We start from the raw sequence: 25407 nt of genomic DNA, 5'->3' as shown, positions 1-25407 counted from the left end.
CTGTCTTCAGCCAGGGCTGGCCAGTTTAACAACTCCATTCCCTGTTCCAATTTGCACACTAGGCTCTTTGACGCAACAGAAAACTGTTCTCTCCTGTGTGTGTGTGTGTGTTTGTGTGTGTCCACCCCCTGCCCCCATTTCCTCTTAAACCTGCCTGGACAATTTGGGTTTGTGATTTTTTTTTTCCTCTTCAGATGCAAGTTTATGTGAGGATACCTTCTTGACCAGTTCATTCCATGAGGCTGGGTTCTCTTCCTCGCCTCCCAACACACACTCACCTTCTTGTTTTCTGTCAGGAAACTGGAAAGGAACACAAGGCTCTCATTGCAGATCTGCGGCTGAACTCCTGACCATTTGACAGTCAAGCGCTGCCCTAGCAAGGGGTGTTTTTAACTCGGTGGCAAATTAGCAATGCTCAGGAATTAAAAAGCTGGTGAGCGTTAAGTGTGGGTTTTTAAAAAAATCTTTGCATTTTAAAGAAGTCTTCCGTGATCTCCAGTGTGTCTTATGCAAGATAATAAATTATCCTTATTTTGAAAGTTGGAACAAAGTTATGTCTTGCATCTCACGGACAACAGGAATGCCCAGCAGTATGGAAGGGTACATGTAGGATACTTGCTTACAATTTTGTAAGTAACAAAGAATTTTAGGACAGTCAGTTTTGGAAGATGTATACTTTTGAATTCCTTACCTGCCTAGTAATTTCCTTGTAACTTGTATTTGCATGGTACGGTAGACATTTATCTGAAATGTTTTGGCTTTTTAAATTTTTTTAATTGATCAAAACAGCAGTGCACTTTTTAAAGGAAAAGCAGACTAAGAAAATACTCCTTTCTCTAACCTCTGACAGAGGTAAGTTCCTTGTTCTCTTCTCTCATATCAGAAAGCATATCTTGAAAAGACATGACTGTTCACAACTGGGCTGCATTTACAATGTTGTTTGTTGTCATTTCTGCAAGCCAATTAAAATTAAATGCATGGGGGGAAAAACCCAATACTATGGATTTCAACATCTTACTTGCAGCAAACTTGAGTGTTTAATAAGGCTTAGTCCCTATCTAGTTTGTGTGTTTAGGATGGTTGCATCAAAACCCCCAGATATTTATCAATTATAACAATGAAATTATATGAAATTGCTTAAAAATAATAATCTGTTGAGAAGACAGATCTCCTTCAGCATGGCGGTGGCAAATGGATTTTGTGTATGAGTTAGCAAATTTAGGATGTCAAAGAAGATAGACAAGCATAATGTAAAGTATTGCACCTTGTGGGGATTTTCCAGTAGTGTATGAACTTATTTTGTTTCAAAGCAGACCTTGTGCATTTCTTAAGGTAAAGGTAAAGGGACCCCTGACCATTAGGTCCAGTTGTGACCGACTCTGGGGTTGCGGCGCTCATCTCGCTTTATTGGCCGAGGGAGCCAGCGTACAGCTTCCGGGTCATGTGGCCAGCATGCCTAAGCCGCTTCTGGCAAACCAGAGCAGCACACGGAAACGCCATTTAGCTTCCCACCAGAGTGGTACCTATTTATCTACTTGCACTTTGATGTGCTTTTGAACTGCTAGGTTGGCAGGAGCAGGGACCAAGCAACGGGAGCTCACCCCGTCGCGGGGATTCGAACCGCCGACCTTCTGATTGGCAAGTCCTAGGCTCTGTGGTTTAACCCACAGCACCACCCGCGCCTGTGCATTTCTTATTTAATAGTTATTACCAGGGCTAGCCTCATGGGTGATGAGGCAACTGCCTCAGGTGACAGGATCCACAGAGGCACCAGATCCCAATTCCCACTTGTTCCCAATGTAAATCTTCACTCAGTCCTTCTCCCCTGGTGAGGAGGGAGGTGCCATTTTGTGGTTCACCTCAGGAACCAAAATGTCTTGGGCCAGCCCTGGTTATTACTTACAGAATAGAGATTTGCAAATATAATGACTCAGGGCTCCAGGAGAGAAAATCCTCCAAACTTCTCCTCCAATCCCACTGCTGTGAAGTAAACCAAGCCATGGTTTCGTTTAACATTAGGTCTGAAAATGGTTGCCCCTGTTTAACTCGCTCTGTGAGATTGCCACTCACAGTTTGCCTGGGGGAATTAACTTCAGGTCTGGTTTGGGATGTAAAGCTAAGCCAAACCATGGCTTTTGAAGACTAGTGTAGACCAAATTACATCTTGAAGTCCCCTATCAGTTAAACAAGGGCTGGCCCGTTCAAGAGGCAGACTGAGGATGCTGCCTCAGACGGCTGAATCTAAGGGGCATCTTATGTGATCTTCCAAAGACTCTGGTAAGCGAGGCTTCTGTGTGATCTTGCAGTGCTCTAGTGCAATCTATATGAAACCCAAAACCCAAAGCTGTGCCACTCCAAAAAGCAATACAGTGGTACCTTGGTTCTCAAACGCCTTGGTACTTAAACAACTTGGAACCCAAACATTGCAAACCCAGAAGTAAGTTTTCCGGTTTGCAAACTTTTTTCGGAAGCCGAACGTGCTCCATTTTGAGTGTTACGCTTCCGATTTGAGTGTTATGCTGAGGTCTGTCTGTTTTTGCTATCTATTTTGCGTTTTTGTGCCTTTTTTGTTTCGTTTTTGTGACTGTGTGGAACCCAGTTCAGCTACTTATGGATTGACTGTGTGACTGCAGTACATTGTTTGTTGCTTTCATTTGATGGATCAATGGTCTCATTGGATAGAAAAATTCATGTTAAATTGCTGTTTTAGGGTTTTGTTTTTAAAAGTCTGGAACGGATTAATCCATTTTACATTACTTTCTATGGGAAAGCGCGCCTCGGTTTTGGAACACTTTGGTTTTGGAACGGACTTCTGCTTATTGATCAATTATCCTGATTTATTTGCACAAAGTTTTCAGGGAGGTTAGACAACAACTGCTATTTATTGAGCATTCGTTTTGATTTCTGTGTCAAGCAATTGTTTTCCCATACTTTCCAGTACATTTTGCTGCCACCTTCCTTATAGCAAAAAGTCCATTTGGGGGGAGAAGTGGGTTTATTGTGCAAGAAAACTAAATGAACTTAATCCTGCAACCTGAATTTCCCAGAATGTGATTGAATCTCACCCCAAAAGAGCAAGAGTACTCTATGTTGTTTTTACCTAAAAAAATAATGTGGAAACATGGCAGCTTCCCATATTATTAACAGGATATTAATGCACACACAGCATACATTTGAAGAACATGCACCTCAAAGGTAATAATTATGGGAGCTGTAGTTCACTCTTCGCAGAACTACAGTTCCCACCATCCTTTACAAACAACAGTTCCCAGAATTATTGGGAGGCAGAGAATGTGTTTTAAATGTATGGTGAGTAGATAGCAGACATTAGTGCCAGATTAGAAGCACAGGACAAAGTCACTTAAATGAGCAGCTGTATTTCCCCCCACCCGCCCACCTATCTTCAATCAGTTGACTGCACTTATTGCTGTAATTCGATCATATTTTGTTACATGCTGTCAGAGAAAAATGACAGCACAATATATAAAGAAAATTAGATGGAGCACCTGGCTTTTCTAGTATTGTTAATCATGGAAGCAATCTTTGTCCTGGAAATAAATTGTAGGTTGCTAGGTAGGATGTTGGGACGCGGGTGGCACTGTGGGTTAAACCACAGAGCCTAGCACTTGCTGATCAGAAGGTCAGTGGTTTGAATCCCCACGACGGGGTGAGCTCCCATTGCTCGGTCCCTGCTCCTGCCAACCTAGCAGTTCGAAAGCTCACCAAAGTGCAAGTAGATAAATAGGTACCGCTCCAGTGGGAAGGTAAACGGCGTTTCCGTGCGCTGCTCTGGTTTGCCAGAAGCGGCTTAGTCATGCTGGCCACATGATCCGGAAGCTGTATGCTGGCTCCCTCGGCCAATAAAGCGAGATGAGCGCCGCAACCCCAGAGTCCGCCACGACTTTAGGTAGGATGTTAAAAGCCAGGACCTCCAAGATAGCGTTCTCTGAAATGTTATTGATTCCCTGTATGGGGCCAGCTAGACAGGCTCAGCTTTGTAGTCTCTATGCGTGGATGAGATGATGGTGTTTCCATTTGTTAGGCACACTGAGGAACAGTTTGGGACAACCTGGGCTTGTGTAAAAGAAACTGGCTCCAGTTGAACCGGGATGGAACCAGACAGTTGGTGCTTATAATCCAACAGGAGCCAATGGGAGTCGAGAGTCTGGCTCATAACAAATCTGGGATGAAGCTGAATAAAATCAATGGAAATTTAAGTGGGGGAGGCGTTGTGAGTGCAGGGGCACAACACTGCAGTTCAGAGATGCCCAAGCACTGCAGACCAAAAGACAAGTGCGAAAGAGACTTGAAGAAGAGAAACACTGTACACAGTGGTACCTCAGGTTACAGATGCTTCAGGTTACAGACACTTCAGGTTACAGACTCCGCTAACTCAGAAATAGTACCTCGGCCAATAAAGCGAGATGAGCGCCGCAACCCCAGAGTTGTCCCCGGCTGGACCTAATGGTCAGGGCTCCCTTTACCTTTACCTTTAGGGAGCTTCCCAGACTGGCAGGGGATGGGCAGGGTATAAGTAATAAATTTATTATTATTATTCATTATTATCATCATCACTATTAAATTGTAACTAGTTTTTTTAAGAGAAACTACACTATCCAAACAAGAAAACAAATACAGTTTCAATGTTAAGTGTTCTGAATTAAACAAAACAAAAAACCCATCCATATATTTATCCACCATAGAATCATAGAATCATAGAGTTGGAAGAGACCACAAGGGCCATCGAGTCCAACCCCCTGCCAAGCAGGAAACACCATCAGAGCACTCCTGACATATGGTTGTCAAGCCTCTGCTTAAAGACCTCCAAAGAAGGAGACTCCACCACACTCCTTGGCAGCAAATTCCACTGTCGAACAGCTCTTACTGTCAGGAAGTTCTTCCTAATGTTTAGGTGGAATCTTCTTTCTTGTAGTTTGGATACATTGCTCCGTGTCTGCTTCTCTGGAGCAGCAGAAAACAACCTTTCTCCCTCCTCTATGTGACATCCTTTTATATATTTGAACATGGCTATCATATCACCCCTTAACCTCCTCTTCTCCAGGCTAAACATGCCCAGCTCCCTTAGCCGTTCCTCACCATGGCATGATGCTGCAATCCTTAAACTACCAGAAGATGCACCTCTAAAGTATTATAGCTTGTCAAAAATCCCAGTTTGAAAATCCCATTTTTATTACTCAGGGTTCCCTCCCCCCCCCCCCCAATTTAAGTAGAAAAGAGGCGGTCTTACCTGTATCTTATCAGGTTGTTCTCATACCTTGTTGTACAAACCATTCCCTGAAGGGGTAAAGAGGTTGCAGGGGGGGAGCTCTTTCACACAGGATGACCTCCAGCATCTGTTATAGGCAGATGGTGGGGGGGGGGACCAATCCCCTCCCTCAAACTTGCTGCTGTCTTTGCAGCGTAATTACCTGTGTTTTAAAGGTTGCTTCAGTTCCCTAGGAGAACCGCAAACATTTACAGGAGCATGACCCCAGAGAAAACACTTGATCCAATTGGCTTCAGGCAATCTGGGGCTTGCTAAAGCTTGTAGGTTAGTTTGTAGGACCAGACACCAGTACCCTAAGGGCCCATTGGCACTTTACATTTAAAGCAGTACAGGATATCCCGGAGTCGGTCACGGCTGGACCTAATGGTCAGGGGTCCCTTTACCTTTTACCTTTATGGGACGCAGGTGGCACTGTGGGTTAAACCACAGAGCCTAGGACTTCCCGATCAGAAGGTCGGCAGTTCGAATCAACGGGGTGAACTCCCGTTGCTCAGTCCCTGCTCCTGCCCACCTAGCAGTTCGAAAGCACATCAGAGTGCAAGTAGATAAATAGGTACCGCTCCAGCGGGAAGGTAAACGGCGTTTCCGTGCGCTGCTCTGGTTCGCCAGAAGCGGCTTAGTCATGCTGGTCACATGACCCGGAAGCTGTACGCCGGCTCCCTCGGCCAATAAAGCGAGATGAGTGCCGCAACCCCAGAGTCGTCCCCGACTGGACCTAATGGTCAGGGGTACCTTTACCTTTACCTTTACCTTTAGGGAGCCTCCCAGACTGGCAGGGGAGTCAGTCCCAGAGTCGGTCACGACTGGACTTAAATGGTCAGGAGTCCCTTTACCCTTTACCTTTATATGCCACTTCAAACAGCTGTGACTTCCCCTCAAAGAATTCTGAGCACTGTAGTTTGTTAAATGTGCCGAGAGACCCCTATTCCCTTCAGAAAGCTACAATTCTCAAGAGTGGTTTAAGCATCTTCCCAGGGAAGTCTGGGAACTGTAGCTTGGTGAGGGGTAAAAGGGGTCTCCTAAAACTCTCGGCACCATTAACAAACTACAGTTCCCAGGGTACTTTTGGGGAAGCCATGTCTATTTAAAGTGTTATGACAGCTATTCCTGGACAGGAATTCACGTTGGTCACCTTTCCATCAATCTTCCAGCATCCAGATTACTGGAGGCATCTGATGTGCTGTATTTTTGCCGGTTAACACTGTGAAACATTATGAAATAGTAAAATATTGTATGCCACCGAGTTGCCAGGACTCCTGAGATTCAGACCTTGAGGTAAAGTGGATTCTGATGGACAAGCCAGGGATAGGAGCAGAGCAAAAAGCACACCCTCTGACTCTCCACCCTAAGATTTTAACTTCTGCACTCAGAGTCCCTGAGTACCGGTATATGACCACCAAAATCTCAGAGACCTGGAAACTCTGAAGCATAAAAAGACCGTACTAGACCCTGTGCTAGGGAAGGAATATTTTAGAAATGGGCTCTTGGCTGCCAAGTTCCCATACCAAATATATTTACTTTCACCTGGGCAGTCTGCCATATCCCCAAAGCCTGGAGCGCATAGCAGTATTTATAAGGACAAAGAGAATGGTATGTTTTGAAGGTGACTTAATTTCTCAAAAGAAAGTGCAGTGTAGAAGTTTGAAAGTAACATAAAAATACAGGATTTTTTAATCAGGAGAGATATTGGCAACCAAGTAGGCGGTTTTAATTTTATTTTTTCTTGCATTTCGTGCATCTGATTTAGTGATATCTCTAGCCCACAAAAGCTTCTTCTATCATAAATTTGTTTGTCTTTAAGGTGAGGTACTCATGATTCAAATTTGAAGGAAGTGATGTATCAGGCTTTCCCAAACTTGAGTCACCAGCTGTTGTTGGACTACAACTCCCATCATCCCTAGCTAGCAGAACCAGTGGTCAGGGATGATGGGAACTGTAGTCCGAAACCAGCTGGAGACGGGGGAGTAGCTCTGTCAGTCTGCTGCAGCATATACATTCATTTAGTCTTTAAGATACTGCACGAGTCTGGGTTTTGTTGTTTTTGTAATTTCTATTACAGTGGTACCTCAGGTTATAGATGCTTCAGGTTACATACGCTTCAGGTTACAGACTCCGCTAACCCAGAAATAGTGCTTCAGGTTAAGAACTTTGCTTCAGGATGAGAACAGAAATCGCATGAAGGCGGCACAACGGCAGCAGGAGGCCCCATTAGCTAAAGTGGTGCTTCAGGTTAAGAACAGTTTCAGGTTAAAAACGGACCTCCGATACGTATTAAGTACTTAACCTGAGGTACCACTGTATTACTTTAGGAGACTGGTGTGCTGATTGACATGTGCGTTGTACGAAGCCTGGGGATACTGAAGTGAAGGATAACATGAATGTTTGCTTTGCAGCAGGGCTAACTAAACTAAATCAGAAAATGTTGCCAAATGCACGTCTTGAGTTGTGCATATGTATACAGCCCACATGCAAAACCTGCCAGACTGGTGACACAGGTTCAGATGACAACAACAGACCTGTGTCTTTCAAATGCAGTACAGTGGACGCTCTGGTTGCGAACGTGATCCGTGCGGGAGGCACGTTCGCAACCCGCAGCGGCACGTCTGCGCACGTGCGGGTTGCGATTCGGCACTTCTGTGCATGTGCAAAGCACGATTTAGCGCTTCTGCGCGACCACTGAAACCCGGAAGTAACCCATTCTGGTACTTCCGGGTTTCAGCGTGTCTGTAACCCAAAAAAACGTAGCCTGAAGCGTCTGTAACCCGAGTTATGCCTGTATGTACAATCATGTATTAAAGGGCAGGACTGGGGTCTGAGTGAAGGGGCACACAGGCGCCAAACAAATAATGCATTTGTAATGCAAGGTGTGTTTACTCTCTGGGGGCCAGGGCCAACCCGAGCCATTCTGACACCTGAGGCAGACCCCAAAATGGCAGCCCCCTCTATGCCAGGGTAGGAGGGGTGAAGGAAGATCTACATCAGGAACAAGGGCTAATAAATATTGGCATCGGGATCTGCTGCACCAGTGGATCCTGCCACCTGAGACGGTTGCCTCATCTTGCCTCACGGATGGGCCGGCCCTGCCTGGGCTCACAAGCACTGGCTTTCCTGGATTACTGAGGATCCCATGTTGTTGTTGTTTAGTCGCTTAGTCGTGTCCGACTCTTCGTGACCCCATGGACCAGAGCACGCCAGGCACTCCTGTCTTCCACTGCCTCCCGCTGTTTGGTCAAACTCATGCTGGTAGCTTCGAGAACACTATCCAACCATCTCGTCCTCTGTTGTCCCCTTCTCCTTGTGCCCTCCATCTTTCCCCACACCAGGGTCTTTTCCAGGGAGTCTTCTCTTCTCATGAGGTGGCCAAAGTATTGGAGCCTCAGCTTCAGGATCTGTCCTTCCAGTGAGCACTCAGGGCTGATTTCCTTCAGAATGGATAGGTTTCATCTTCTTGCAGTCCATGGGACTCTCAAGAGTCTCCTCCAGCACCATAATTCAAAAGCATCCATTCTTCAGCGATCAGCCTTCTTTATGGTCCAGCTCTCACTTCCATACATCACTACTGGGAAAACCATAGCTTTTACTATACGGACCTTTGTCGGCAAGGTGATGTCTCTGCTTTTTAAGATGCTGTCTAGGTTTGTCATTGCTTTTCTCCCAAGAAGCAGGCGTCTTTCAATTTCATGACTGCTGTCACTATCTGCAGTGATCATGGAGCCCAATAAAGTAAAATCTCTCACTGCCTCCATTTCTTCCCCTTCTATTTGCCAGGAGGTGATGGGACCAGTGGCCATGATCTTCATTTTTTTGATGTTGAGTTTCAGACCATATTTTGCACTCTCCTCTTTCACCCTCAATAAAAGGTTCTTTCATTCCTCCTCATATCAGTGCCATATCAGTGTGGATCCCATATCAGCGCCCAAACATCATTACAGACATGCAAAACCAAGTCGCTTCCCTTTAAATGCAAATAGCAGCTTCAGAGGAGGCGGGGTTTTTTCAACAGTGGCAGGGAGAGAAATGCTCAATCAGCTGGGCTTTGCTTATATTTCCTCTCAGTACTCCTCACAGGTGGTTGCCATCATATCTACGACCGACACAACATACTTCTAACACTGAATTATGTGTACAGTATTTGCTTCAGCATAGAAATTACTTTTGCACCAGGCAAAAAAATTCCTTCCAGTAGCACCTTAAAGACCAACTAAGTCAGTTCTTGGTATGAGCTTTCGTGTGCATGCACACCTCTTCAGATACACTGAAGTATCTGAAGAAGTGTGCATGCACACGAAAGCTCATACCAAGAACTGACTTAGTTGGTCTTTAAGGTGCTACTGGAAGGAATTTTTTTTGTTTTGACTATGGCAGACCAACACGGCTACCTATCTGTAACTTTTGCACCAGGCTAAGTGCCAACTGATGTAATTAAAAACGCTTATTAAGGAAGATCTGGAATGTCACCAAGGAAGTCCAGGAACACTCGTCTGGCTTCTCATTCCAACAGGCCAGTGTAAGTAAGTGCCTTGTTTGTACAAACTTACCACAGTGAAATAGAGCAGTGTTTTCCAACCTTGTGCCTCCAGCTGTTTTTTAAACTACAACTTCCATCATCCCTGACTAGCAAGACCAGTGGCAAGGGATGATGGGAATTGTAGTCCAAAAACAGCTGGAGGCACAAGGTTGGGAAACACTGCAATAGAGAACTTGTATTGCCTCTACTTTCACATCTGATATGGCCCAGGCTCACAGAACTGAAGAGTTTTGTCTGAGAGGGTCAGCAACAGATACAATCATGCCTGAAAGCAAAGCAGATGGTTTTAGGGATGGTGGTGATGAGCTTTGAGATGCTCTCAAGATGTGGTGGTGTGTACTGGCATACTTTTAAAAAGCAATTAGGAAGACCATTGAAGGCGATAATTCTATCAATGGTTATTTATTAGCCACAATAGCTGCTGTAGTAAGGTAAACGGATCCCTGACCATTAGGTCCAGTCGTGACCGACTCTGGGGTTGCGGCGCTCATCTCGCTTTATTGGCCGAGGGAGCCGGCATACAGCTTCTGGGTCGTGTGGCCAACATGACTAAGCTGCTTCTGGCTAACCAGAGCAGCGCACGGAAACGCCATTTACCTTCCTGCTGGAGCGGTACCTATTTATCTACTTGCACTTTGACGTGCTTTCGAACTGCTAGGTGGGCAGGAGCAGGGACCGAACAACAGGAGCTCACCCCGTCACGGGGATTCGAACCGCCAACCTTCTGATCGGCAAGTCTTAGGCTCTGTGGTTTAACCCACAGCGCCACCCGCGTCCCTGTCTGCTGTAGTAGTACTCTACAAAGTCTGCTGGAAAATGCACAGAGGTTTATTCTGGATGCAACTGAAGCTCTGTTTATACCTTTTGATGGAAGCTTTTGTCCAGGCTTGCGCACTCTTCAGTTTGTATTCGGATAAAAACAATGCAGCCTGGCCGCAAAACTTGTTAATTAACTATATATACTGGGCCCTTTAAGTCTGATTGATTGAAATTATATCAAGCTTTGCTTCCTCATTTGTTGCTTTCCCCGTAAAGCAGAACCCAGAAGCTGTGGGTTTCCTTTAAACATCTGTAATAAACACTGTAGCAGATTCTCATCATCAAATGCTTCCTGTCTCGGAACAGTCTTATCTTCTGCGACAGACAATGAAGCCTTGATAAAGTTACAGCCCAATCGCCTTAATGGAAGTGGAATTAAGTTAGCAGCAGAAAATACTAAGGAGTGACTGGGAAAGTCTTCAGTTGTGATCTCATGTCTGGGAAAGGAAACTCGATCCATTACGCTGAATGCAAATCTAGCATGCTGCGTTCATGCAACCTCAATGAAAAAAGTCATTTCATTCAGAAAGCATAATGTGAAATGCTGTAATATAAATAGGGGGAGGAGGTGGAATGGTGGTGTTAGTCCTGGAAGTTACCTAAAGGAGTAGAATGATGTAATGGCCAGTGGGAGGAGGCAGAGTCCCTCCGCACTCAGAGTTCCCCCTGCCTTTGGACTTTAGAAGAAAGTGCAAAACTGCCTGCTGAGAATTCCTTTTGCTGAAGGACCCTGCAAAGAAAGATTGAGGCGGACAGAATAACCTTTCCTGTAAGTTTTTCTCTTCTCTCTCTGACTGTTAGCATGTGTTATTTGGACGAAACTAAAAGCAACACTCGCCTTTGCTCGGGCCTCTCCTTTTCCTCCTCTCCTTTTCCTGTCACCCCCACTGTTGACATTATGATTGTAAGGTCTTTGGGACAGAGACTCATTTCTTTTTTTTTTTTGGCCATTCCATTCATGTATACAGATGACGCTGTCTATGCAAAATAATAATATGCAGTGTTAAGCTGTTTAACAAAGCTTCCTAGAGTTTAAATTGAGAGCATGTTACTGGGCAGTGTAAAATGAACAATTTACACGGTACCTATTTACCTGGAAGTAAGCCCTATTGATTTCCAGGTACCTTACTTTCAAGTAGAGGGATATAGTTGTGGGACACAAGTTTATGTCCTATATATGCACATGGAGACAGACGTTGTGCAACAGAGCTTCCAATATATACCGTGACAGTTGAGATTCCTAATTATCTAGGAGTAGAACAACACTGTTTAAATTTCCACAATGCAAAATTACCAACTTACTGGGAACTTTCTGCTCGGATGTTATAGTAGATGTTATTTTTCCAGTACTTTCTGATCCTACATTTTCTCCAAGTACCTCAAGGCCAAGTACCTCTTCCCTCCTACCTGCAGCCCCACAATGTTATCCTTGTTAACAGCTGTTTGAATAAGATAAGGCTGCAATATAATGATCTGGTTTAAGATAAGGCTGCAATATAACGATCTGGTTTGCAGATGAGATGCCAGTAAGCCAAACTACGGCTTAGCAGGACTGCAAAAACCTGCGGGATTGCAGAGACAGGAGAAAATCTACCTTAGCCAATACTTGAAGTGGGAATCAACGGTTGTCAGGCGGGGGGGGGGCAGTGCCTCCTATTTGCCAAGAGGCCACTGTAGAGGCAGCTTGGGGGGGGGCAGTGCCAAGAAGGGAGCAGATCTGGCCTCAAAGGAATGTTCTGTAGCCCTCGAAACCCTGTCAGATGATAATGCATTCCTTGGAGGCCGAATCTGCTGCCCCTGTGGATCCTACCGCCTGAGGCAGTCGGCCCACCTTGCCTCATGGATGGGCCGGTCCTGCTCCCTGGTCTTTTTTTGCTCCCATGTACACTGTGTTAGGGATGTGGGTGGTGCTGTGGGTTAAACCACAGAGCCTAGGACTCGCCGATCAGAACGTCGGCGGTTCGAATCCCCATAACGGGGTGAGCTCCCGTTGCTCGGTCCCTGCTCCTGCCAACCTAGCAGTTCGAAAGCACGTCAAACTGCAAGTAGATAAATAGGTACCGCTCCGGCGGGAAGGTAAATGGCGTTTCCGTGCGCTGCTCTGGTTCGCCAGAAGCGGCTTTGTCATGCTGGCCACACGACCCGGAAGCTGTACGCCGGCTCCCTCGGCCAGTAAAGCGAGATGAGCGCCGCAACCCCAGAGTCGGCCACGACTGGACCTAATGGTCAGGGGTCCCTTTACCTTTACCTTTACACTGTATTAAGCCAATCTTTGGCTTAGTGTGCCGTCAAGACTCCTCTCTGGGAGCTGGCACATTGGCACAATCCTTGTAAACCATAGTTTAGCTTATCTTGTCATGCAAGCCAGGTCATCCAGCAAACATCATGGCTGATCAGGGAGTTGAATGTTGTGGAAGTCCAACATTTTAACTGTTACACCACATTAGCTCTTCTGCTAACAGGCAGTAAATACATATTTCTTCCAATTACCAGCTTCATATATGCAGGGGGGCCTGTTGTGAACCACCCAGAGATCTATAGGTGAAGGGCAATATACAAATTGTAGTAATAATAATGATGATGATAATAATAATAATGACCAGTGGCGTAGCGTGGGGGTGCAGGGGGGGCCGGCCACACCGGGTGCAACATCTGAGGGGGGCGCGCTCGCCGTCTCCGCAGTCGCCGAAGAGCCTCGGGCGCAGGCTGTAGCAGAGCCCCATGTCTCGCGGAACCGACGAGCTGTGCGCGCGTCCGGCAGGCAGCGGCTCTCAGCGCTCGCCGCGGTCCCCGCGCGTCAGGGCCGCGGAGGGCGCGCCAGGCAGCCCCTCCTCACAGCCCCCCCCACCGCCGCTGCTGCTGCAGCTGCTGGGCCATGTTGCATTTTCCTCGCCTCTCTGCCCTCCTCCTCCTCCGGGCAAGCGGTGTCGTTTGGGCAGCAGCGCCAGCGGCAACTCGCCTCAGATCACCTGACACGGACCCGCCGCCGCCGCCGTGGCTACCTTACCGTAAATACCCCAGCCCAGGCAGCAGCAAGAAGAAGCTGGCAGCGGCGGCAGGTTAGGGGTTAGGGGGCACAAATTACTTGCCTTGCCCCGGGTTAGGGGGCGCAAATTACTTGCCTTGCCCCGGGTGCTGACAACCCACGCTACGCCGCTGATAATAACCTGTTCTGCTCCCCAAAATGAACTAGCATAATTTACTAAAACTGCCCATGTCTACTACTTTGAAATATCTCTTCACCGTTGTGAGTGAAGAGATCAACTTTTGAGACAAAGGACAGAGCTACAGACAACTTTTTCTTAAAGTGCTGTGAAGGATAATGAGCGTTCAACAAACCATGAGTTAGATTTCTTTCCCCACGAGGTGCAACCTCAGCCATGCTACCACCTCCTAACTAAAGAGAACCAAACAGATCCATGCAAATTTAAGTAACTGTACGACCTAACTACCAAAGATTTACAAAGCAGGTGGAATTTCAACAATTTGCCTCTTTAGTGTCCTTTGACTTATATTCCTGTCTCCTAAACAAACAGGAAAAACAGGATTGTCTTATATGAGAATGAGCAGCCCATAACACTGAATTTTGTGAAATGCCTTTGGATGATAACATCAAAGTTTTTGCCTTTTAGGGGTCATAAGACTCTTTGCTGTTTTTGTTCCAAACACCTAACTCTGGCTACCCCTCTGGAAATTTAGACAACAAATAACACATGAGATAACGGGGTTTATTATGGAAAAAGATGCAACTCAGCTGAGAAAAGCTATACACAGTATCCTGGGGCCTGTGTAGTAGTCATTAGGGATGGATTCTTTATTTGCAGTACTTTTACTTTGTTGTGTTCCCACCTTAAATCGCTCAAAGGCCTAAATGTGTAGTTACAAGAAAACAAATTAGCATATGGAAATTGTATGCAAATTTATGCCATGGACCTTTTAAGAATCTAGCAACACCCCTGCCATTGAATGTCCCCTGACCTTTCCTTGAATATCCCCCCCAAAATAAGTTCCAAAACGGGGGGCGGGGGGGACTGGTGCAGTAGGGAAGGATCTCTGAATAAGAGCCTGTATATTTAAGAAAGTATTGCTCTTGAGAACTTTTTGAAAGTTGCTGTTTGAAGAGCTCTCTGACCAAAGTCTTGAAGGTTGCTGCTGCTTTAAGAAATAAACAGGAGTATTCATCTAAATTGGTAAGGTGTAATTTTAGCTTATACTGTTAGCACACAACTAATCCTTTCACGGCTTCTATCACTGCTGCCAAAGGCGTAATTGTGCGAAATGAAGTGTAGGGACACAGCTGCATTTCATACGCCTTGTGGACCTCCTTCGATGAATAGCTATCTGTCAGAAGCCACTTTGCACTTGGGAGACTGGAGGGTATAGGCATTTGGGAAATGCCTAAAAGAGGGGAAAGGTGTTAAGCTGTTGACACTGATATGGGAAGAATGGAGGGAGAGGCAGGTGCTAAAACTCAGTAGCTTGTCTTTTTATTAAGAATGCCCAATGCATTCCAACCATAGGCAGTCCTCAGGGCCAAGCAAATGACATATGCTTAAAAATGGATGTTCAAACGAATATAAATAGCCATAAGAAATATGAAGTAAAGATGATGTAATACTGCAAGAACGACTCAAAACAGATTTTCCAGTCATCATCCACACAGTGCATTTATAAGTGCTAACAAACCCGGAGGGATGAACATATGAAGGTGCCGTATGCCGAGCTTACGCTGGCTGGCAGTGGTTCTTTAGGCTCAGGAAGAAGGTCATCTGCTATATGAATGGGATCCCACGAAACTGTTAGCAGACCTTGCAGCTTGGGTGAACTAGATTGAAACAAGCACTTACAGTTTCTGGAGTTCAAAGGCTTTATGCATGCAGGAACTATTTATAGGATGAGTGGTGAGTGGAGACAGAAGGGAGGGCAATAGCAGACATCTTGTCTGGAGACAGCAGCAACAAGGCTCAGCTGTTTAGGGTGAAGTTAACTTCCACCTAGAAGCTTACAAACAAGTGCTGGCTGAGTTGCTAGATGAACAGTGCCCACTGGTTGTTCAAAGTAACATATGCATTAACTGTGAACTATGGCCTTCTCGGTAGTGGTGCCCTCCCTGTGGAAACCCTCCCTTCAGATGTCAAGGAAAGAAACAACTATCTGACTTTTAGAAGACATCTGAAGGCAGCCCTTTATTGGAAAGCTTTTAATGTTTGATGCTTTATTATGTTTTATATATTCTGCAAGCTGCCCAGAGTGGCTGGGGGAACCCAGCCAGATGGATGGGGTGTAAATAATAAAATTATCATCAATATAAGGAAATGTCTTGGCTTCCCATCAGCAGAAACATCCCCAAACACTCAACAATAAAACAATTGCAAATCCAAAGAGATACAGGCTGAAATAAGAATCTCCACTTGAAAGGCTTGCTGAAAAAAGGAGGTCTTCAACAGGCAACAGAGAGAGAATAGAGACCGCACTTATCTGATATGTAATGGGAACGAATTCCAGAGAGTGGACTGATTCCTGCATCACATAGAATGGACCTCCTGGTATGAAGATGCAGAGTATAGTAATAGGCTGGGTATGTAATCTGTGATATGGTCTTTTAGGGCACTACCTGATTTTTTAACTGGATGTGCCAAGGAACTTGGGCCTTTCAGAGGTTGCTGAGCCATGCTCACCCACTGCACCCCCAAGGATGAAGAATAAGAATTTTACAAGGTAAGGACCATGTCCATGATATCAATGTAAATTATTTGCCGCCTTGTGAAATGAACACTGGAATTAAAAAATCTTTCAAGCATCCCTATTGTGAAAACATAATTTGACTTGGGTAAAACATTCAAAAATTAGGTGCTAAGCTTGAACAGGGCATGGAGGTGCACAGCATGTTACCTTTCCCTTTTTTAACACATCAAGGCTGAGCTTTCATTATGTCACTGTGGTCACCGGAGGCTGATTCGTTGGGGCAGAGGAAGCACTGCTCCATCAACCTCAGCCTACTGTCAGCCAGCCCCCAGCCCCACCCCACAACCAGACTAGGCGTTGCCTGTCAGCCTCTCATTCCTTAAAACATGGGTACACAGACTAAGGCCCGGGGGCCGGATCTGACCCAATCGCCTTCTAAATCCAGCCTGTGGATGGTCCGGGAATCAGCGTGTTTTTACATGAGTAGAATGTGTCCTTTCATTTAAAATGCATCTCTGGGTTATTTGTGGCGCATAGAAATTCATTCATTTTTTGCCTTCAAAATATAGTCCGGCTCCCCACAAGGTCTGAGGGACAGTGGCCCCCTGCTGGAAAACTTTGCTGACCCCTGACTAAAAGATCGCCTCACCTTTGATGTATGCAACTTGTTTTGTACTGAAGTTCTCACCCTGGGCCAGCAGGGGGATACTGTAGATAGTTCAGGTCCACATATGCAAATAAGGGATCGAAAGTGACGTTCAGTGATTGGATAGTTACAGAAAGTTGTTACAGTTACGTTGTACTGGAGCTCTATATAAGCAGGCTGGCTGAACCCTTCAGTTCAGTTCTGTTCTGGCCTGTGAATAAACAAGAGCTGTTTGAAGAATCGCTGTGTCGTCTGATATGTTCACCCACAACTTAACACAACTGATTTGACAAGGGCATCCTATAGATATGATCTTATCAGGAAGCATCTTGCACACAGTATAGGAATCGAACCTTTAAGTGTTGCGGCACCTGCCCTTTGGAATTCCTTCCCCTGGAATATTAGGCAAGCGCTGTTACTGTAGTGTTTTCAGTGCTTGCTGAAGACCATCCTCTTTCGACAAGTAAGGACCTTCCCTGGTCCTGTACCTGTACAGTGGTACTTCGGGTTAAGAACTTAATTCGTTCTGGGGGTCCATACTTAACCTGAAACTGTTCTTAACCTGAAGCACCACTTTAGCTAATGGGGCCTCCTGCTGCTGCCGCGCTGCCGGAGCACGATTTCTGTTCTCATCCTGAAGCAAAGTTCTTAACCCGAGGTACTATTTCTGGGTTAGCGGAGTCTGTAACCTGAATCATATGTAATCTGAAGTGTCCTTAACCCAAGGTACCACTGTACTGGAATTGATTTTAATTGTTTCGTCACTCTTGTGTCTGCTGCCCTGGGCTCCTTTGAGAGGAGGAAGCACAACATATAAATTTATATCTTCACCTCAGCATTTCCCACGTAGAACTCAGCAGCAATAGGGCGAGGGCAAAACTGGAAGCTCTGCCTGTCATTGGCTCTGCTTGCATGTGGGCAGCAGCTGACGTGGACTGAGATCCGAGAAGTACATTGCGGCTAGCTCAGACTTCCTCTCCAAGCAAAGGCCAGTCACACAATTCAAATGTCCACACTAAATAACACAGCATTCCAGATGGGTGCTACTGACAGTGAATCAACTGGAGTACCAAGTTCAATGAGTCAATTCACAGAATCACCGTGGATAGAGAGGATTTCAGTGGGCCAGTTTTATCAGCCAAGAGGCTGAGTTTTGAAAGTGACGTTCTCTAACACTGCAGTAACAGCAAGAAATTGAATAATCAGAAACTATGTAACTGAAGACTAGGCATGCCCGAGTTGGGTGGGTGGGTGGACTCTTGAGGGAATGCCCTCTTTGCCATCTCAAAATGCTTCTTTGCTCCATTTCCAAACGCCATTATTAAAATATCATTGGCAGTTGTCCATTCAATCAACTATCAATGACACCACTACAGATCCAGGGGTCTTTGCCCTGAGAACCTTATGGTGGTCTCAGAAGAACTTCCAGGTGGGCACTTTTTGAGACAGTTTCCACCTGACCTTTATTCTGGATCACATAACATGAACCAAAGAGTAGCATCATTGGAAGGCCCCAGTGCAAAACCCAAGGCTACATTGGCTCATTAAGTACGTACAGAGAGCCCAGACAATCAACCTACATTTAAAATAATACAATACAATGCAATGCAATGCAATACAATACAATACAATACAATACAATACAATACAATACAATACAATACAGTGGTACCTCAGCCTCGGCCCAGTATATCTGAAGGAGCGTCTCCACCCCCATCATTCTACCCGGACACTGAGGTCCAGCACCGAGGGCCTTCTAGCGGTTCCCTCGCTGCGAGAAGCCAAGTTACAGGGAACCAGGCAGAGGGCCTTCTCGGTAGTGGCACCCGCCCTGTGGAACGCCCTCCCACCAGATGTCAAAGAGAAAAATAACTACCAGACTTTTAGAAGACATCTGAAGGCAGCCCTGTTTAGGGAAGCTTTTAATGTTTAATAGATTATTGTATTTTAATATTCTGTTGGAAGCCGCCCAGAGTGACTGGGGAAACCCAGCCAGACGCATGGGGTATAAATAATTATTTATTATTATTATTATTTATTATTATTATTATTGCTTCAGGTTACAGATGCTTCAGGTTACAGACTTCACTAACCCAAAAATAGTACCTCGGGTTAAGAACTTTGCTTCAGGATGAGAACAGAAATCGTGTGGAGGCGGCGGTGCAGCAGCAGCAGGAGGCCCCATTAGCTAAAGTGGTACCTCAGGTTAAGAACAGTTTCAGGTTAAGAATGGACATCCAGAACCAATTAAGTTCTTAACCCGAGGAAGCTATTAAACACCAGGCCCTAGCAAACTGTTGATCAGGTTTCATTTCCACAGATCATATCTTGCAATGAGTCAGACATGAGTAAAACGGCCTCTTTTGAAGATGAATTTCCTCACACAGTGTATTCATCTAATTTGCCTTTCAGATCGCTCTCCACTGCTTCCAGCCAACAAGACTGAAACACCATCAGCTGATGCCATTGAGTTGCCTCACACTGTTGGCTTTTGTGCTTGCCTTTTGATGTATGCAATGCTTTCCTGTTCCCTCCACGTTGCCTGCATGCCGCTAAGAGAGCATTTGTCAACGAATCCAGGTGTGCCCATGCAGGCAGCTTGCAAACTGGGTCCTGGGGAAAGCTGCTGCAAACCTTAGACCTGGCACCGAAGGAATATGTGGGCGCTGCCGCCAGATGCTTAGCAGAACATGGTTCGTCGAGGGATCGTGGCATGGCTCCCTCGGGTGGCCGTTCTGCTGGTGGTCCTGTGTTGTGCGGTGTCCGTGCTCTACATGCTGGCCTGCACCCCGCGAGGTGACAATCAGCAGCTTGCCCTCCCCAGAGCCAACAGCCCTACGGGGAAAGAGGAGTACCAGGCGATCTGGCAGGAAAGGGAAGAACACCACTGGGACTACATCAGCAGTCTGAAGAGGCAGATCGCAGAGCTGAAGGATGAGCTCCAGGAAAGGAGCCAGCAGCTGAAGAACATCCAAGGCCACAGCACGGACTCGTTGGGAGTGGGGATAGACCGGAGGGACCCCGAGAAGCCCCAGAAGGCCCTCTTGCAGTTCCTGCATTCCCAGGTGGACAAAGCAGAGGTGCACACGGGAATGAAGCTGCCCAACGAGTATGCCGCGGTGCCCTTTGAGAGCTTCACCCTTCACAGAGTGTACCAGCTGGAGATGGGTTTGACGCGTCACCCAGAGGAGAAGCCGGTGCGGAAGGACAAGCGAGATGAGTTGGCGGAGGCTGTTGAGCTGGGCTTGGAGACTTTGAACAGCCCGGAGAGGAACAGCTACACAAACCGCCGGGCGTATTCCCCCTCTGACTTCATAGAAGGTGTGTATTCCTGGGAGTCACTCAGGGATTGGTGTGGGAGTTTCTTAGACGGGATCTCTTAGACAAGGTGGGAGATTCCTTTTCTGTCCTCAGGTAGAAGCCGAGCTAGGCTTGGATGGGATTAAAAGTGCTAGTGTTCCAATGTCCCTTTGGTAAAGCTCAGTAGCAAAATACAGAAAGACTCTAGAAATTGAACGGTAAACAAAGGGCCTATTCTACCTGGCGCCAATCTCTCCGATTACTTTCCCCAGATAATCTGTATCTGTGTTTAATTCACAAATCACATTTTGGGGGTGTATTCTTCCCAAACATCTTAGGTAAATACCTATAAGACTTAATGTGTGGAATGGGTTTTAGTGAAAATGAAACCAGAACACTTATACAAACACTCTGATGACAGAAGAAGGCCTGTTTGAGGCAAATTTTGCTTTGTAAATAAATTTATTACACTTGTGTCCCGCCTTTCCTCCAAGGCAGTGGTTCTCAACCTGTGGGTCCCCAGATGTTGTTGGACTACAACTCCCATCATCCCTGAGCTCTGGCCTTGCTAGCTAGGGGGTAATGGGAGTTGTAGTTCAACAACATCTGGGGACCCACAGGTTGAGAAAGGCTGCTCCAAGGAGCTCAAGGTGGCATATCTGGTGCTCTTCCTCCCCACTTTTTAACCTGACAACAACCCTGTGAGGTAGGTTAGGCTGAGAGACTGCGATTGGCCTAAGGACACCTAGTGGGATTTGTGGCTGAGCAGCAAGTTCAACACTGGACTCCCCAATCCTAGTCCAGCCTTCTAACCACCACACCACATATAACAATAACACATAAAATGGGAATGCAGTATCTGGTTTTGCTTTAGCAAAATTCCCACCCGCTACCCCCGTCCACTACTTATCAACCCCCCAGCCAACCCCAGATGTTTTCACCCAGGTAGTATTCTTTCAGATATTGGAATCCAGCTTAGCCCAGGGCAGGACGACAACTAAAATGAAGCTTTGGGGGAGAAAGCCACAGCCACAGGTTTAAACCAAAGGGCCTACTGTCATCATTTAAGGCTTGTTAAAGGTAAAGGGACCCCTGACCATTAGGTCCAGTTCTGGCCGACTCTGGGGTTGCGGCGCTCATCTCGTTTTATTTACAGCTTCCGGGTCATGTGGCCAGCATGACTAAGCCACTTCTGGTGAACCAGAGCAGCGCATGGAAACGCCGTTTACCTTCCCGCTGGCGCGGTACCTATTTATCTACTTGCACTTTGACATGCTTTCGAACTGCTAGGTTGGCAGGAGCAGGGACCGAGCAATGGGAGCTCACCCCGTCGTGGGGATTCAAACCGCCGACCTTCTGATCGGCAAGCCCTAGGCTCAGTGGCTTGACCCACAGCGCCACTCGCGTCCCACTGAGCCTTGTTAGGTATATCTCATTTCTGCTAAGTGCAGCAACCAGTTTTTGTGTTTCATTTTTTATACTTGCAATAAAATTTTAAAATACAGGCAATGAAAAGGAAGTATATAAAATATAGCCAGGTTGATATTTTGGAGAAAAATGAAAACGAATGGGAAACTGAGGAGGGAAGTAACTGTTGACAAAGTTTGGGTGTGTAAATTATTTAGCTGAATCACGAGGGGAAATGAGCATCTATATTTGCTTGGAATGTGATCAGAAACTTGGAAGACTTCTATATACAAGAAAAAAGTGAAATCATGGCATCTTTAACAGCTGTTTTAAATAAAACAATGGAAGGCCTTCATTTCTGCACTTGCTGAGTAAGTTTGTATATAATCACTGCATCTCAAATTTGATCAATCCACTGCTGTTTGGAAAGTTGTTTGGGAGATGTCCAGCACGACTTCAACCTTCTCTGCTGCACACAGTTGCTTAAGAAGCGATTTTGACTGAGTTTCTTTCCACTCAGCACTCAGAGGCAACCTTCTTTAGAAAAAGCAAAGCAAAGGGTAGACTCTTCTGGCTTGCATATCAATAGCAAAACTGCTTAATCGTCTCCTGAAAGTCTAGCAGAGCACATTCATCTCATCTGATGCAACTCCTCTAGGTGCAGAGTCATCTTCATTCCTACTGAATAGAATAACAACACAGCTTCAAAGTTAGTCCACTTCTTAACTCTTTCAGTGGCAGTTCCTTGCTTCACGATTAGGACTTTCACTCACGAGAACGGGAATCATTAAGGAAACACACCAGTTGCTGCAATGGCTTTGTTGAAACATGTTTTTAAAAGTGTGCAGCTTTCCAAGTAAAGGTAAAGGGTAAAGGGACCCCTGACCATTAGGTCCAGTCGCAGGCGACTCTGAGTTGCGTGCTCACCTCGCTCTATAGGCCGAGGGAGCCGGCGTTTGTCCGCAGACAGCTTCTGGGTCATGTGGCCAGCATGACTAAGCCGCTTCTGGAGAACCAGAGCAGCGCACGGAAACGCCGTTTACCTTCCCACCAGAGCGGTACCTATTTATCTACTTGCACTTTGACGTGCTTTCAAACTGCTAGGTGGGCAGGAGCAGGGACCGAGCAACGGGAGCTCACCCCATCGCGGGGATTCGAACCACCAACCTTCCACTTGGCAAGCCCTTGGCAAGCAGCCTGCATCACAAATATTTAATAACCAGCCAATTTCTCTCTTTATTAACTGCCTACTTTATGTGAATCAAATGAAATAGCAAGAGCCGTTGGGGCTGAAGAGAAGAGTATTTGAAAAAGCAAAACAGGACTTTGAGTTACTCTTCCCTTAAACATCATATTTTCCCACATTCTCAGTAGCTTGAACTTCAGCTCATCTTCCTAGGAGATTCACAAGAAAACAAATTTTAAAAGGAAAGTTTTGAAGTTGAGAAGGAGATTAAAACCTTGCCTACAAAATCACAAAATCAAGGGAATACAAAATGAGTCTTGCAGCAAGCCCCGAGTGCTACGTTTTCTCTCCACATGAGCAGAAAAAAACCCAAAGTATAAATCTGCACTCACTTCTGAAATTCCTTGCTAACTGCTGCTTTCCCCTTTGTTTCCCTGACAGGCCTTCGTCGGATAGAAAGAGATAAAGGCACCCTGTACGAGTTGATATTCAAGGGAGGCAAAGCATACGAATTTGAGCGAATTGTCCTATTCAGACCATTTGGCCCCATCATGAAAGTTAAGAATGAAAACCTCAATATGGCCGACACCCTTATCAATGTCATAGTCCCGCTGGCTAAAAGAGCCAGCAAGTTCCAGCAATTCATGCAGAATTTCAGGTCAGTAAAGCTGCATGCTCTCACTGCCCTCCCCACAGCTGTGCCCCAATCCTTCTACTTTGGTAATCCTTCTACTTTGGCTTTTCTTACAAATACAGTCATAGGTAAAGGAAAAGGGACCCCTGACCATTAGGTCCAGTCGTGGCCGACTCTGGGGTTGTGGTGCTTGTTGTGTATTGAGTCAAAGGATTTTATATCTGTATTATTATTGTCTGTATTTGCATTAGGGTAAAGTAACTGCCTTTTGGTTCCAGAGGGTACAGCTACTATTGGTTCATTTAAGCTGCTGTATTTGGATCCTCTGTCTTATTGGTTTCCTCCAAAAGGCAGGACTGTGATTGCCTGATATTGTTCCCTCCAAAATGTCCAAACTGTCTCCAGCATATTATGCCAAGAGAGCTGAAATCACAAACCCCAGATTGTAGCTAAGAACAAGACTCACTGGCCAGCTGAGAAGACGACCCTGCCCACAGGACAATGGAGAGTCCAAGGGTATTGGAGCCCTTCCAGCCATCAGAGCCCCACACGTGGGAAGACTACGTCGAATGCTTCGAGTTCTTCGCAGTGGCTCAAGGGATCACCGATGCCAGCAAAAGAAGGGCCACATTCTTGAGCTACTGTGGGCCTGAGATCTTCAAGCTGGCCAAGGCATTGCTTGCCCCAGCGAAGCTAAGTGAGACATCTCTCAAAGATATTCTTGCCTGCCTAACAAGCCATTTAGCGCCTACTGAGACAAAGATGGCCCGGCGGATGGAGTTTTATAAGAGGCAGCAGCGTGCTGGGGAGTCTGTATCTGCATTTCTAGTTGAACTGCGGAAGCTCGCTCAGCACTGCGACTTCCAAGATCTGGAAGACTCTCCTGGATCGGTTTATCGGTGGTCTGAGCAGCAAGAAAGCCAGAAGACGCATTGTGGCTAAAGAAGAGGTTACCCTTGCTTCAGCCTTGAAGGAGGCCACCGCCACGGAGAATTATGAAAGAGAGGGGCTTGATGCCAGTCGCAGGGTCCCTAAGCCACAGATAGAAGTTGCGCATGCCATGGACGAGCTAGAGGCTACTCCGAGCCAGAGCCCAGTCCGTGAGGTCGAGTCAGTGCGTCAGGCCTGCACAGTGCACAAAGATCACCGAGGCAGGTGCCCTGGTTGTGGCGGAAACCATCAGCGAAAGAGTTGTCGTTTCCGGGATGCTATGTGCCGGTCGTGCGGAAAGACAGGTCACATCGCCAGGGTCTGTAGATCGACGGCGTTGGGAGCGACAGGAGCACCTAGACTGGAGCATCGCAGATCGGCCACAGCAAACCATGTTCTAAAGGACTGCCACTACGTAACGGAGATCAACGGGAGGGTCGTGCAGTTTCCAGCGCAAGGCAAGGCACACGTCAAGGTGAAGATTGAGGGTCAGCTGTGCGACATGGAGGTGGACTCCGGATCTGGATTCACTATCGTGTCGGACCAGACCGCGAGGACATTCTTCCCCAGGGGTAAGTTGCCCCCTCTGGAGCCCTTCCCGGCAACTTTGCAGTCATACTCAGCAGGCCACATCCATGTCATGGGAATGTGTGCCGTGAGAGTACAGTTCCGGGACAAACAGGCGGTACTCAAACTGGTGATTGCGAAGGGCAGTCGCCCCAGTCTCCTGGGCACTGACTGGTTCCCCGCCCTGGGACTGAGTATATCAGGGCTTAATTCAATCCAAACCTGCCCTGAGATGAGCGAGGCATTATGCAAAGAATTTGCTGGTCTCTTTAATGGAAAACTGGGTTGTTATAAAGGGCCCCCAGTTGACTTCGAATTGGACCCTGGGGTGGCCCCAATCCGACTCAAACCAAGGCGAGTGCCATTTGCACTGCAACCCAAGATCGAAGCAGAGCTGGATAAATTGGTCAAGCAGGGA

At 46.4% G+C, this 25407-nt stretch overlaps 1 pseudogene across 1 annotated transcript; it reads left to right on the top strand.

Moving 5' to 3' along the window:
• The first annotated feature begins 36 nt into the window (after nucleotides 1-36).
• LOC307208398 (chondroitin sulfate N-acetylgalactosaminyltransferase 1 pseudogene) lies at nucleotides 37-23516 on the top strand (annotated as a pseudogene). The gene is made up of 4 exons (XR_013843838.1): nucleotides 37-852; nucleotides 16241-16352; nucleotides 19378-20286; nucleotides 23300-23516. The product of XR_013843838.1 is annotated as a chondroitin sulfate N-acetylgalactosaminyltransferase 1 pseudogene (transcript).
• The last annotated feature ends 1891 nt before the right edge of the window (nucleotides 23517-25407 follow it).

Source organism: Podarcis cretensis, assembly GCF_951804945.1.
Source record: "Podarcis cretensis genome assembly, contig: SCAFFOLD_24, whole genome shotgun sequence".
NCBI lineage: Eukaryota > Metazoa > Chordata > Lepidosauria > Squamata > Lacertidae > Podarcis > Podarcis cretensis.
The sequence above is the reverse complement of the archived record's forward strand: the minus strand, read 5'-3'. Positions and strand labels throughout refer to the sequence as shown.